General features: G+C 38.7%; 1 protein-coding gene and 1 long non-coding RNA gene across 6 annotated transcripts in view; both read right to left on the reverse strand.

The window, feature by feature from the left end:
* Nucleotides 1-13,820, reverse strand: part of LOC127852152 (transmembrane protein 135-like) — a 150,155-nt gene that overhangs the window by 96,150 nt on the left and 40,185 nt on the right. The window lies entirely within an intron of this gene.
* Nucleotides 1-13,820, reverse strand: part of LOC127852156 (uncharacterized) — a 30,027-nt gene that overhangs the window by 1,200 nt on the left and 15,007 nt on the right. The window lies entirely within an intron of this gene.

Here is a 13,820-nt window from a genome sequence, read left to right on the forward strand (position 1 = left end):
TGCTAAACAATGTTTCAGAGGTCATTGTTATACTTGTTTGATCCTAAAATCACTGTTCAAGTAACTGTTTGATACCGACCAATCTTGTTATTAAAGTAATGGTGAACAGACAACAAAAATGCCTTGGTCAAATTACTTAAGCAATGTGTCCTCTCTGTGCTAACAAAATTAGGGCTAATAAAGACAAATATGGTGGAAAACAACACTAAGAGAACTCTGTGATGGCACTGTGGTGAAAATGTCGGGACACATTTTGGGACAATTTTGGGATGCAATAGGGACATTGTCAATCATTAAACAAAAACAACAGAATGTCAAGTCCTTAATCTCAGATTTTATTCCAACTTTTGAGGACAATATTGTCACAAGAATGGAAGCTAACACCAGGAATGTGTGACTAAAGTTTTACTGTACCATAAATTACAAGTGGTTTTGAAACCCTTTTTAACAAGAAACCATCGGAGACGGATGATCCTCCACAAAGGTTTTTTTTTTGTCACAATATTGCACTATAAATTCAGATAAAAGGAAACGTCTTGAGGGGCATAACTTTGGACAAAATAATACAATGGATGGTTTAGCAACTTAAAAATTTAAAAGGGCCATAACTCTCTAAATAAATCATCTAACCAGAACCCACCAATAACATGCGCATCTCCTCAAGGTAGTTAAGCTTCCCATAAAGCTTCATTGAATTCCATTCAGTAGTTGGGGAGAAATAGCCCAAACAAGAATTGCACTATATGTACAGTTTATAAAAAATTTCAAAGGGCCATAATTCTGTGAAAAATCATCCGACCATAACAGGCTGATAATATGCACATCTCCTGTTGGTAGTGAAGCTTCCCATAAAGTTTCATTGAATTCCCGTTATAAGTTGCTGAGAAATAGCTCGGACAAGAATTGCACTATATGTACAATGGAAAATTTCAAAGGGCCATAAGTCCGTGAAAAATCATCCGACGAAAACCGGCTGATAATATGCACATCTCCTCTTGGTAGTGAAGCTTCCCATAAAGTTTCATTGAATTCCAGTCATTAGTTGCTGAGAAATAGCCCGGACAAGAATTGCACTATATGTAAATGGAAAATTTCAAAGGGCCATAACTCTGTGAACAAGAAACCGTCGGAGACGGGTGATGCTCCCCAACAGTTTTGTTTTGTCACAATATTGCACTATATATTCAGATAAAAGGAAATGTCTTGAGGGCACAGTAGTTGGGGGGACAAGAATTTTTTATAGAAAATTTCAAAGGGCCATAACTCTGCGAAAAATCATCCGACCAGAACCCGCTGATAATATGCACATCTCCTCTTGGTAGTGAAGCTTTTCATAAAGTTTCATTGAATTCCGGTCATTAGTTGCTGAGAGATAGCCCGGACAAGAATTGAACTATATGTACAGTTAATGGAAAATTTCAAAAAGCCATAACTCTGTGAAAAATCATCCGACCAGAACCGGCTGATAATATGCACATCTCCTCTTGGTAGTGAAGCTTCCCATAAAGTTTCATTGAATTCCAGTCATTAGTTGCAGAGAAATAGCCCGGACAAGAATTGCACTATATGTAAATGGAAAATTTCAAAGGGCCATAACTCTGTGAACAAGAAACCGTCGGAGACGGGTGATGCTCCCCAACAGTTTTGTTTTGTCACAATATTGCACTATATATTCAGATAAAAGGAAATGTCTTGAGGGCACAGTAGTTGGGGGGACAAGAATTTTTTATAGAAAATTTCAAAGGGCCATAACTCTGTGAAAAATCATCCGACCAGAACCCGCTGATAATATGCACATCTCCTCTTGGTAGTGAAGCTTTTCATAAAGTTTCATTGAATTCCGGTCATTAGTTGCTGAGAGATAGCCCGGACAAGAATTGAACTATATGTACAGTTAATGGAAAATTTCAAAAAGCCATAACTCTGTGAAAAATCATCCGACCAGAACCGGCTGATAATATGCACATCTCCTCTTGGTAGTGAAGCTTCCCATTAAGTTTCATTGAATTCCAGTCATTAGTTGCTGAGAAATCGCCCGGACAAGAATTGCACTATATGTACAGTTAATGGAAAATTTCAAAGGGCCATAAGTCTGTGAAAAATCATCGGACCATAAATGGCTGTTAATATGCACATCTCTTTTTGGTAGTGAAGCTTCCCATAAAGTTTCATTGAATTCCGGTCATTAGTTGCTGAGAAATAGCCCGGACAAGAATTGCACTATATGTACAGTTAATGTAAAATGTCAAAGGGTCATAACTCTGTGAAAAATCATCTGACTAGAACCCGCTGATAATATGCACATGTCCTCTTGGTAGTGAAGCTTCCCATAAAGTTTCATTGAATTCTGGTCATTAGTTGCTGAGAAATAGCCTGGACAAGAATTGCACTATATGTACAGTTAATGGAAATTTTCAAAGGGCCATAACTCTGTGAAAAATCATCCGACCAGAACCGGCTGATAATATGCACATCTCTTGGTAGTGAAGCTTCCCATAAAGTTTAATTGAATTCCGGTCATTAATTGCTGAGAAATAGCCCGGACAAAAATTGTGCACGGACGGACACACGCACAGACAGACGAAGCGGCGACTATATGCTCCCCCCAAATATTTAGGGGGAGCATAAAAATAAATGTCATGCATATTTTTATCAAACAGTATCTTTAAGAAACATCAACTACATTATATTTAAATCATCAATGATGAATAAGCTATCAACACCAATAAATTGCATTTCTTAATGATTATATAATGGATTTATAATACTTTAGTTTTCTTTCCTTTTTTTCCACCATCACAATCATATTACTATGAACAAACCATACAAAATTCATAATTATTTCTAATTTCAATGAGCAATACATTCAATTTGATAGAATAAATGATTATTGCAATGACTAGTTAATACATGAATGTAATTAGCATCAATCATGATTTGAGAGAAAGCAAATCAATACATAATTTCTCTAAGGCCACAATTCACAATCAATTATTCAACTCTCAGCAGTAAATGTCAAGTTGACAGCTGCAAAAATGGAGAAAAAAAACCTGCCGACCCTAAACTGGAAAAAAGGAACTCATTCCTTGTAAGAAATACTTCAAGACCATAAACCCACATTCTTAGTTACTTTCAAGACAAGTGTTTCTTTAAATAAATTAGCCTTCATAACACTTCTGATTAAAATGAAAGGGTTACACAGAATCTAACATTAATGAGTTGCAATTAACAACAGTGATTTCCAGTTGATCAATTTAACACAATGGTGACCCATTCCCCATCCAAGAATGTCCAATACTGCCAATGGAAAAGGAAGATTTTAATCATCATAAATCTTAACCAAACAATTTTCCCGGTTTCGGAAGAAACTCTACATACGAAAGGAAAATGCCATCAAACGTGTTTTATTTCTTCCACTATGAATACATTGAAAATGGCTGGAACCAACTTCATGGCAGTGTTATTGTCAAAAACAGAGTAAGATCTAAGAAAATGTCATGAAGTTGGGCAAAACATTTGCCACCTAATAAAGAATTAGAATGTCATTCTATGGGTTTCAGGATCTAAAATGAATGCAGTTCTTTTGAATTTGTTCCTGCAAGCAGTGATAGATTTTTTTTGTTTTGCTCATTCAATTCATTTTCAGAAGAATTGTATCCACATTTGACATGAACTGTTCTGAATTCAGGTGACCGATTTCCAAGAAGCATTTACATCATTAAATGTGTAGGGTCCAAAGTAATTACATTGTACAATCCCTTATACATTTTTAACTCTTTCAGTGCTGGAACTGAATTTTGAAGGCTTTTGCAGAAAGTGTGGATCCAGATGAGACGCCACAGAATGTGGCGTCTCATCAGGATCCAAACTGTTTACTATTCTGATAGTATTCTTTGAAAACAAGAGGGCCAAGATGGCCCTAGTTCGCTCACCTGAGAGGAGTCGATTCATTCAATCTTTACCAAACGTCATACTTGACCTAGATATTGTCCAGACAAACATCCTGGTCAATTTTCATCATTATTGAACCAAAACTCTGGCATATGGAGTGATTTTGTTTTTGTAAGATTTGACCTAGTGACCTATATTTTGAGTTGATCCCCCTTACCAAAAATCAAACTTTGCTTACAAAAATAAATATTATGACCAAGATTTATAAAATCTGAAACAAAATTTTGACCTCTAGAGTGTTTACAAGGATTTTGTATAATTTAATGAAAATTTGGACAATCTAAAGGCAATAGTTATGGCATTAATTATGTGATATATATAAAACCAATGTTTTCACCAAGTTTCATGATGATTGGGCAAAACATGTGACTTCTAGAGTGTTTACAAGCTTTTTTTATTATATAAATATGAGAAAACTGCCCCCCCCCCCCCCCGGGCAGCCATGTTATTCATCTGACCGGAACCATTTTCAAACTCAACTCTCATATCAAGGTAAAAAATGTTCTGACCAAATTTCATGAAAATTGGGCCAAAAATGTGACTTCTAGAGTGTTCACATGTTTTCACTATATACATATAGAGAAAAATGCCCCGCCCACTGGCAGCCATGTTTTTTCACCGATCCGAACCATTGTCGAACTCGTCCAAGATATTAATAAAACCAATGTTTTTGACCAAATTTCGTGATGATTGGCCAAAAATTGTGACTTCTAGAGTGTTTACAAGGTTTCTCTATAGCCAAATAGGGAAAACTGCCACTATATACATATTAAGAAAAATGCCCCGCCCACTGGCGGCCATGTTTTTTCACCGATCTGAAACATTTTCGAACTCGTCCGAGATATCAATAAAACCAATGTTTTGACCAACTTTCATGATGATTGGACAAAAATTGTGACTTCTAGAGTGTTTAGCAGGTTTCTCTTTAGCCAAATAAGGAAAACTGCCACCCCCCGGCAGCCATGTTATTCAACTGACCGGAACCATTTTCAAACTCAACTCTCATATCAAGGAAACAAATGTTCTGACCAAATTTCATGAAAATTGGGCCAAAAACGTGACTTCTAGAGTGTTCACATGTTTTCACTATATACATATAGAGAAAAACTGCCCCGCCCACTGGCGGCCATGTTTTTTCACCGATCTGGACCATTTTCAAACTCGTCCGAGTAATCAAGAAAACCAATGTTTTGACCAACTTTCATGATGATTGGGCAAAAATTGTGACTTCTAGAGTGTTTACAAGGTTTCTCTATAGGCAAATAAGGAAAACTGCCCCATTTTTTTCAATGGACCGGAACCACTTTTAAACTCAACCAATATATCATTAAGACAAACATTTTGACAAAGTTACATGAAGATTGGACATGAAATGTGACTTCTACAGTGTTTACAAGTTTTTTCTTTTTTCTGACCTAGTGACCTAGTTTTTGCCCGGCATGACCCAGTTTCGAACTCGACCGAGATTTCATTGGGACAAAGCTTCTGACCAAGTTTCATGAAGATCGGACAATAAATGTGGCCTCTAGAGTGTTTACGAACAAATGCGGAGGGACGGACAGACAACGGACAAAGACCGGTCACAGAAGCTCACCTGAGCAATCAGGTGAGCTAAAAAAATGAAAAAAAAGTCAATTATAGAAATTCAGCAGACAACATTTTAGCAAATGACAAATTTCCCAGCATGCAAAGGATTAACAAATTAATTGTAAAATACTTGCCTGTCTCTGACATCATATTCTAAATACATTTATAGAATTTGAAGTTTATGGTTTAGATAATGGTATCACACTTAAATCATGACCTTGAGGCTGTCACGCAATACACATGAAGGCCGCGCTCTGAGAGAACCTGGATTAATGCATGCACGGAAAGTGTCATTCCAGATTAGCCTGTGCAATCTGCACATGCTAATCAGTCAGGCACAACAATTTCCACATAATCTGGATTTTTGCTTTAAATAGAGTTCCTTTTTTAACAAAAAAAACAACAAGGGTGGAAAGTGTTGTTCTTTATTAGTCTGTGTGGACGGCCAATTTGGGATTACAATTTCAGCACATGCATTGAGCATGTTTTTTTGCAGAGCAAGGCATATATCAAAGTAGGATCTGATAGGAAGCCATGAAGGATGGATGAATCACCTTTAATCTCCATCCAATTTCTCCCCATCTTATCAACTCCTCACTCCATCCAGCCTTAAAGTCCTCATAACTCCTGCAATCCAAAGGATGGATGAATCAACTTTAATCTCCATCCAATTTCTCCCCATCTTATCAACTCCTCACTCCATCCAGCCTTAAAGTCCTCATAACTCCTGCAATCCAAAGGATGGATGAATCACGTTAAATCTCCATCCTATTTCTCCCCATCTTATCAACTCCTCACTCCATCCAGCCTTCAAAGTCCTCATAACTCCTGCAATCCAAAGGATGGATGAATCACCTTAAATCTCCATCCTATTTCTCCCCATCTTATCAACTCCTCACTCCATCCAACCTTCAAAGTCCTCATAACTCCTGCAATTCAGCCATCAGTGTCTGTCAGCCATATTTCACCTGGCCAGGCCTGCTCCCAATATTCATCCAGGAAATGTCAGTCATATCTCATCAGGTCAGGCCTGCTCCCAATATTCATCCAGGAAATGTCAGCCATATCTCACCTGGCCAGGCCTTCTCCCAATATTCATACAGGAAATGTCAGCCATATCTCACCTGGCCAGGCCTGCTCCCAATTTCATCCAGGAAATGTCAGCCATATCTCAACAGGCCAGGCCTGCTCCCAATATTCATCCAGGAACTGTCAGCCATATCTCAACAGGCCAGGCCTGCTCCCAATATTCATCCAGGAAATGTCAGCCATATCTCAACAGGCCAGGCCTGCTCCCAATATTCATCCAGGAAATGTCAGCCATATCTCAACAGGCCAGGCCTGCTCCCAATATTCATCCAGGAAATGTGAGCCATATCTCAACAGGCCAGGCCTGCTCCCAATATTCATCCAGGAAATGTCAGCCATATCTCAACAGGCCAGGCCTGCTCCCAATATTCATCCAGGAAATGTCAGCCATATCTCAACTGGCCAGGCCTGCTCCCAATATTCATCCAGGAAATGTGAGCCATATCTCAACAGGCCAGGCCTGCTCCCAATATTCATCCAGGAAATATCAGCCATATCTCACCTGGTAAGGCCTGCTCCCAATATTCATCCAGGCAATGTCAGCCATATCTCACCAGGCCAGGCCTGCTCCCAATATTCATCCAGGAAATGTCAGCCATATCTCACCAGGCCAGGCCGGCTCCCAATATTCATCCAGGAAATGTCAGCCATATCTCACCTGGCCAGGCCTGCTCCCAATATTCATCCAGGAAATGTCAGCCATATCTCACCTGGCCTCCTCCCAATATTCATCCAGGAAATGTCAGCCATATCTCACCTGGCCAGGCCTGCTCCCAATATTCATCCAGGAAATGTCAGCCATATCTCACCTGGCCAGGCCTGCTCCCGATATTCATCCAGGAAATGTCATCCATATCTTACCAGGCCAGGCCTGCTCCCAATATTCATCCAGGAAATGTTAGCCATATCTCACCTGGCAAGGCCTGCTCCCAATATTCATCCAGGAAATGTCAGCCATATCTCACCTGGCCAGGTCTGCTCCCAATATTCATCTAGGAAATGTCAGCCATATCTCACCTGGCCAGGCCTGCTCCCAATATTCATCCAGGAAAAGTCAGGCCAGTTGCCTGCCTGCTATGTCAGCAATCCATCAAGAACATATGTCTGCCACTGATAGGGGGCACCAAGATGGTTCCCTGGCCCACAGCATAATGCAGCAAAAAATATTTTCCAGACACACTTGATTGCAATCTCAATCTTAGATTGTACTTAAATGTAAATTTTAAACTCATTCATAAATAACAATTCTATGAAGAAAGATGCCAAAACATGATGTGTTTGTGAAACACTTTGCACTTATATATTTGACTTTTGACCTTGAAAGATGATCTTGACCTTGACCTTTCACCACTCAAAATGTGCAGCCCCATGAGATACACATGCATGCCAAATATCAAGTTGCTATCTTCAATATTGCAAAAGTTATGGCCAATGATAAAGTTTGACACAAACAAACCAACAAACCAATAAACAAAAACCGACACACCAATAAACAAAGAGGGCAAAAACAATATGTCCCCCCCCCCCCGGTATAGACTGGGGGACATAATAAAAGCTAACTAGAACAAACAAATGTGTTGACTTGATATCCCCTGCCAATAAATGTTATTTAAGAAATTGTTTGTGTATGGTTCTTGAGCATGGCACTTTTCCTTATTGATATCTATACACCTATGAAGTTTCATGCCGAAATCTTGTATATTATCAGAGATATGGTCTTCAAAAGTTACATCATTCAAAAAACAAAGGGTGATAACTCTTGTTAAAGAAAGTGTACAATCATGGTTCTTGTACAAAACACTTTTCCTCATTGATATCTATATAACCATGAAGCTTCATGCTGAAATCGTACTTCTGAGACCCTGCAAAGTTTGTGACAGACGGTGCATTCTTAGCCAATTAGGTTTACCAAAACTATAAATACTATTTCCAGTTTGTCGACATTTCAAACAGCAAAAACTTGCAGACCCATTGTTTAAACAAGCATTTTAGATAAATATCAGCTTATAAAACAGCTATTAAGCAAGCACTTAAAAGTAATTTAAATCATTTACAGAGTCATGACAAATTAAAAAAAATATACCTTAATAACTGCAAATAATGAAAAATGGTAATTGTAGAGCAAGACGATTAAGTAAAGAATGCAAGCCAACCCCAATATGCACTGACAAATGGTATCAATCAAAATAACCAATGACTGCTCGCTGAGCCAGAAATATTGTTTACAGGCGGAGCGATTTTATGAAAGAGGAGATTTTAATCTGGAGATTTCCACGGGAGATTAGACTGTGTCACCTACCACAGTTTAGGAAGAGTAACATGGATCCCCATCGAGACTGCCTGGCGTTTGCCACAGTAGACTGGTATCTTAGAAGACTTGGGTGGTAAACATCATAAAGTTTCGAACTTAAAATACGTTTTAGTTTGATTGTTTTGTGTTAAATGCCAGAATTGTTCAGTCAGACACTTTGGAGTCCATTTCATGGGTAAAACCCGGAATCTCTATAGTCTCTCTGTAGTCTGCTAGGAAAGTGGTTTTGATAAGAAATTTGACGGCAATATCAAATTAAAACTTATTGATCCTAAATTGATTGTTATTATGTTGGGTTCAGAGAGGAAGTTTTGAGTCCATTTTTTGTGAAAATAAAGTATAATGTCCAATATAGTGACAGAAGGGTCATCAAACAACCCTGCTTTATTGTACACTCTTTTCCAACAAAATTTAATACAGTCCACAAATGTTCTGTTCAATAAGTTTTGTTAAGACCAAGTAAATAGTTGGTAAACATGACTGTGTGTGATTTAACAACTGGACAAAAAGGTTATTGACAAAACGATTTTGTTTAGCCTTGACTCTGTATCCTATAAGAGAAAGCCGTATTTTAGGTGATATGTTAGTAGGTTCTTTTTATAGTACGGTACCACTTTCACTAATTAATCAAGAGCCTTATAAAAACTCTAACTGGTCATTATTAATCAACAAAGTCAGTTCTATTTTGATATTGGACATAGTGTTCAAATGGCATAACATGGAGAGTAATGAGTCAGTCTGAACAGCACCTCCATAACCTGCCGACCCTAAACTGGAAAAAAGGAACTCATTCCTTGTAAGAAATACTTCAAGACCATAAACCCACATTCTTAGTTACTTTCAAGACAAGTGTTTCTTTAAATAAATTAGCCTTCATAACACTTCTGATTAAAATGAAAGGGTTACACAGAATCTAACATTAATGAGTTGCAATTAACAACAGTGATTTCCAGTTGATCAATTTAACACAATGGTGACCCATTCCCCATCCAAGAATGTCCAATACTGCCAATGGAAAAGGAAGATTTTAATCATCATAAATCTTAACCAAACAATTTTCCCGGTTTCGGAAGAAACTCTACATACGAAAGGAAAATGCCATCAAACGTGTTTTATTTCTTCCACTATGAATACATTGAAAATGGCTGGAACCAACTTCATGGCAGTGTTATTGTCAAAAACAGAGTAAGATCTAAGAAAATGTCATGAAGTTGGGCAAAACATTTGCCACCTAATAAAGAATTAGAATGTCATTCTATGGGTTTCAGGATCTAAAATGAATGCAGTTCTTTTGAATTTGTTCCTGCAAGCAGTGATAGATTTTTTTTGTTTTGCTCATTCAATTCATTTTCAGAAGAATTGTATCCACATTTGACATGAACTGTTCTGAATTCAGGTGACCGATTTCCAAGAAGCATTTACATCATTAAATGTGTAGGGTCCAAAGTAATTACATTGTACAATCCCTTATACATTTTTAACTCTTTCAGTGCTGGAACTGAATTTTGAAGGCTTTTGCAGAAAGTGTGGATCCAGATGAGACGCCACAGAATGTGGCGTCTCATCAGGATCCAAACTGTTTACTATTCTGATAGTATTCTTTGAAAACAAGAGGGCCAAGATGGCCCTAGTTCGCTCACCTGAGAGGAGTCGATTCATTCAATCTTTACCAAACGTCATACTTGACCTAGATATTGTCCAGACAAACATCCTGGTCAATTTTCATCATTATTGAACCAAAACTCTGGCATATGGAGTGATTTTGTTTTTGTAAGATTTGACCTAGTGACCTATATTTTGAGTTGATCCCCCTTACCAAAAATCAAACTTTGCTTACAAAAATAAATATTATGACCAAGATTTATAAAATCTGAAACAAAATTTTGACCTCTAGAGTGTTTACAAGGATTTTGTATAATTTAATGAAAATTTGGACAATCTAAAGGCAATAGTTATGGCATTAATTATGTGATATATATAAAACCAATGTTTTCACCAAGTTTCATGATGATTGGGCAAAACATGTGACTTCTAGAGTGTTTACAAGCTTTTTTTATTATATAAATATGAGAAAACTGCCCCCCCCCCCCCGGGCAGCCATGTTATTCATCTGACCGGAACCATTTTCAAACTCAACTCTCATATCAAGGTAAAAAATGTTCTGACCAAATTTCATGAAAATTGGGCCAAAAATGTGACTTCTAGAGTGTTCACATGTTTTCACTATATACATATAGAGAAAAATGCCCCGCCCACTGGCAGCCATGTTTTTTCACCGATCCGAACCATTGTCGAACTCGTCCAAGATATTAATAAAACCAATGTTTTTGACCAAATTTCGTGATGATTGGCCAAAAATTGTGACTTCTAGAGTGTTTACAAGGTTTCTCTATAGCCAAATAGGGAAAACTGCCACTATATACATATTAAGAAAAATGCCCCGCCCACTGGCGGCCATGTTTTTTCACCGATCTGAAACATTTTCGAACTCGTCCGAGATATCAATAAAACCAATGTTTTGACCAACTTTCATGATGATTGGACAAAAATTGTGACTTCTAGAGTGTTTAGCAGGTTTCTCTTTAGCCAAATAAGGAAAACTGCCACCCCCCGGCAGCCATGTTATTCAACTGACCGGAACCATTTTCAAACTCAACTCTCATATCAAGGAAACAAATGTTCTGACCAAATTTCATGAAAATTGGGCCAAAAACGTGACTTCTAGAGTGTTCACATGTTTTCACTATATACATATAGAGAAAAACTGCCCCGCCCACTGGCGGCCATGTTTTTTCACCGATCTGGACCATTTTCAAACTCGTCCGAGTAATCAAGAAAACCAATGTTTTGACCAACTTTCATGATGATTGGGCAAAAATTGTGACTTCTAGAGTGTTTACAAGGTTTCTCTATAGGCAAATAAGGAAAACTGCCCCATTTTTTTCAATGGACCGGAACCACTTTTAAACTCAACCAATATATCATTAAGACAAACATTTTGACAAAGTTACATGAAGATTGGACATGAAATGTGACTTCTACAGTGTTTACAAGTTTTTTCTTTTTTCTGACCTAGTGACCTAGTTTTTGCCCGGCATGACCCAGTTTCGAACTCGACCGAGATTTCATTGGGACAAAGCTTCTGACCAAGTTTCATGAAGATCGGACAATAAATGTGGCCTCTAGAGTGTTTACGAACAAATGCGGAGGGACGGACAGACAACGGACAAAGACCGGTCACAGAAGCTCACCTGAGCAATCAGGTGAGCTAAAAAAATGAAAAAAAAGTCAATTATAGAAATTCAGCAGACAACATTTTAGCAAATGACAAATTTCCCAGCATGCAAAGGATTAACAAATTAATTGTAAAATACTTGCCTGTCTCTGACATCATATTCTAAATACATTTATAGAATTTGAAGTTTATGGTTTAGATAATGGTATCACACTTAAATCATGACCTTGAGGCTGTCACGCAATACACATGAAGGCCGCGCTCTGAGAGAACCTGGATTAATGCATGCACGGAAAGTGTCATTCCAGATTAGCCTGTGCAATCTGCACATGCTAATCAGTCAGGCACAACAATTTCCACATAATCTGGATTTTTGCTTTAAATAGAGTTCCTTTTTTAACAAAAAAAACAACAAGGGTGGAAAGTGTTGTTCTTTATTAGTCTGTGTGGACGGCCAATTTGGGATTACAATTTCAGCACATGCATTGAGCATGTTTTTTTGCAGAGCAAGGCATATATCAAAGTAGGATCTGATAGGAAGCCATGAAGGATGGATGAATCACCTTTAATCTCCATCCAATTTCTCCCCATCTTATCAACTCCTCACTCCATCCAGCCTTAAAGTCCTCATAACTCCTGCAATCCAAAGGATGGATGAATCAACTTTAATCTCCATCCAATTTCTCCCCATCTTATCAACTCCTCACTCCATCCAGCCTTAAAGTCCTCATAACTCCTGCAATCCAAAGGATGGATGAATCACGTTAAATCTCCATCCTATTTCTCCCCATCTTATCAACTCCTCACTCCATCCAGCCTTCAAAGTCCTCATAACTCCTGCAATCCAAAGGATGGATGAATCACCTTAAATCTCCATCCTATTTCTCCCCATCTTATCAACTCCTCACTCCATCCAACCTTCAAAGTCCTCATAACTCCTGCAATTCAGCCATCAGTGTCTGTCAGCCATATTTCACCTGGCCAGGCCTGCTCCCAATATTCATCCAGGAAATGTCAGTCATATCTCATCAGGTCAGGCCTGCTCCCAATATTCATCCAGGAAATGTCAGCCATATCTCACCTGGCCAGGCCTTCTCCCAATATTCATACAGGAAATGTCAGCCATATCTCACCTGGCCAGGCCTGCTCCCAATTTCATCCAGGAAATGTCAGCCATATCTCAACAGGCCAGGCCTGCTCCCAATATTCATCCAGGAACTGTCAGCCATATCTCAACAGGCCAGGCCTGCTCCCAATATTCATCCAGGAAATGTCAGCCATATCTCAACAGGCCAGGCCTGCTCCCAATATTCATCCAGGAAATGTCAGCCATATCTCAACAGGCCAGGCCTGCTCCCAATATTCATCCAGGAAATGTGAGCCATATCTCAACAGGCCAGGCCTGCTCCCAATATTCATCCAGGAAATGTCAGCCATATCTCAACAGGCCAGGCCTGCTCCCAATATTCATCCAGGAAATGTCAGCCATATCTCAACTGGCCAGGCCTGCTCCCAATATTCATCCAGGAAATGTGAGCCATATCTCAACAGGCCAGGCCTGCTCCCAATATTCATCCAGGAAATATCAGCCATATCTCACCTGGTAAGGCCTGCTCCCAATATTCATCCAGGCAATGTCAGCCATAT

Source organism: Dreissena polymorpha, chromosome 12 (assembly GCF_020536995.1).
Source record: "Dreissena polymorpha isolate Duluth1 chromosome 12, UMN_Dpol_1.0, whole genome shotgun sequence".
Classification (NCBI taxonomy): domain Eukaryota; kingdom Metazoa; phylum Mollusca; class Bivalvia; order Myida; family Dreissenidae; genus Dreissena; species Dreissena polymorpha.